This window comes from Nothobranchius furzeri, chromosome 3 (genome assembly GCF_043380555.1).
Source record: "Nothobranchius furzeri strain GRZ-AD chromosome 3, NfurGRZ-RIMD1, whole genome shotgun sequence".
NCBI classification, from domain to species: domain Eukaryota; kingdom Metazoa; phylum Chordata; class Actinopteri; order Cyprinodontiformes; family Nothobranchiidae; genus Nothobranchius; species Nothobranchius furzeri.
Genome location: NC_091743.1, coordinates 49,754,528 through 49,757,130, shown reverse-complemented (window position 1 = coordinate 49,757,130; position 2,603 = coordinate 49,754,528).

Below are 2,603 nucleotides of genomic sequence, written 5' to 3'. Positions count from 1 at the left end.
CTATCTATCTATCTATCTATCTATCTATCTATCTATCTATCTATCTATCTATCTATCTATCTATCTATCTATCTATCTATCTATCTATCTATCTATCTATCTATCTATCTATCTATCTATCTATCTATCTATCTATCTATCTATCTATCTATCTATCTATCTATCTATCTATCTATCTATCTATCTATCTATCTATCTATCATCTATCTATCTATCTATCTATCTATCTATCTATCTATCTATCTATCTATCTATCTATCTATCTATCTATCTATCTATCTATCTATCTATCTATCTATCTATCTATCTATCTATCCTGAACCACCTTGGCCCCTGTATTGTGTAACTATAGGTAATCCAAAAGGGTCTGAGTGAAGCCAGCTGGACTTTTTTTTTCTCTTGAAGACGTTTCACTTTTCATTTGAGCTAATTCTCCCCGTCTTCAATAAACCAAAGAAGCCCAGCTGCCTTCATTCGAACTCATTTGGATTGCAGTGACCTGGATGACTGAGAACCTTCACCAACAAACCATGGGAAACAGTTGAAATTAAGTTCAAATATGGTAACTGAACACCCTCCCACGTTTGCTGTTGGGGTTTGAAACATTGTCCAGAAGTCACTACATATGTTTGGTCTATCCATTCATCCGGTTTTTTCCACTTCTCTGGAGTTGGGTCGTGGGGACAGCAGCCTAAGCAGGGAGGCCCAGACTTCCCTCCTCCCAGCCTCTTGGACTAGCTTCTCTGGGTTAATCCCAAGGCGTTCCCTGGCCAGGTGAGAGACATAGTCCCTCCAGCGTGTCCTGGGTCTTCCTTTAGGTCTCCTCCCAGTTGGACATACCAGGAAAACCTCACCAGTGAGGCGTACAGGAGACACTCTAATCAGATGCCCGAGCCACCTCAACTGGCTTCTCTTGATGTGGAGGAGCAGCGGATCTACTCTGAGCCCCTCCCAGCTGCTTGTATTCGCAATCTCGTCCTTTCGGTCACTACCCAAAGCTTGTGACCATAGGTGAGGACTGGAACATAGATCGACTGGTAAATCGAGAGCTTCACCTCCCGGCTCAGCTCTCTCTTCATCACGACAGATCGGTACAACGCCCACATCAATCCGCCTGTCGATCTCCCTCACTCATGAACAACGCCCCGAGATTCAAAATTTCCTCCACCTGAAGCCGGACCTCATCTCTGACCTGAAGAAGGTATTCTACCCTTTTCTGACTCAAGACCATGGTCTGGGATTCAGAGGAGCTCAGAGTAACACTTTCTGAACCCATTTAGGACCTATGTAAGGGTGAAACAAGCCCCACCTCCTCCGCCATCACCCAAACACCTTCTGCAGTAACATTTTTGGTGTTATATTGCTTCTATGGAGTTTCACAGATTTGTGCTGTTTGCAAATTCACACAAAAAACCTCTGAATTCACATGTATGTTGACAAGAAAAGCATGAACACTTTTTACTTGTCTGATGAGCTTGTTTTGTGTCCGATGCTCTTTTAAGTCTAATGATAACAAAACGACCCACATTCTGGTCGTTTTCTCTTTGATCTCCTCCCACTCCACGTGCTTTTGATCTTGTTCTATTTATCTTCTTGAGTTTTTCAAAATGTTCTGCATTTTTTTTTTGTCAGACAAAATTTTAATGTTTGTAAAGTAACATCACACATAAAGGAAGCAATTAACCAGATAAACAAGAACCAACAAAGATGAATAGCTTCTTTGCCTGAAATTTACTCAAATAATAAACTTTAAAAATATGGAAAGTTTCTTGTTTTTATAACAAAGAGCAGTAGAACGGAGAGAATGGACAAAAGAAAAATGCAGAGTCTCACAAATCCCATCAAGAACAAAAGGATTAAAACCAGATGCATGCATGAAAAGGTGCACCTGCTCTGATGCTCGGTTAGCTCTACCGCAGCTCCTCCTTCTGACAGTCATGCCGGTGCTATCCAAACCTGCTCGGTTTCTCCTGGATCAGTGGGACGCCGTACTCAAATGTAAAATATAAAAATCCTCAGAGACGAAATAGCTGCTGAGGCAGAGCTGAGCTGCTTTCGGGAGGAAGAGACAAAGAGACGAGGAAGCTGAAGAACAGTGAGACTCTGGCCCACGATTCACCTCCGATGAGAGGCTTATCTTAAGGGACTGCCTTCCTTTATCGACACGAGTTGCTCATAGAGAAGCTGCCCCTGTTCTTTGTCTTGAACCAGATAAAATGTTATTGTGCCAAATAGCTTATTTTCTATCATTCTTACTCTATAATTAAAATTGTATTACTGTCTTCTTTTATTACTGCAGGGGTGTCCGAGCTTCTGTAGACAACTGGGCCGAGTAAAAAAAAAAGCTAAACTTATTTTGTGGTGAGTTTTTTTTAGTGCTGCTCACAAACAGGCATCATGTTAATAATAAAGGAAGATTAAAATGTTAAAAACACATCATCAACACCACATGCCTGTATTAGTCTCTTTTTGACCTGCTAATGTTAAAAGGCTTCCTACTAAAATATGAATGTATTTATTAGATTTACCACATCTGCAAACAATCAGCATTTGTACTTTTTGTATTTTTAAGGAAACAAAAGTTCAAAATTTCATACGTTCAG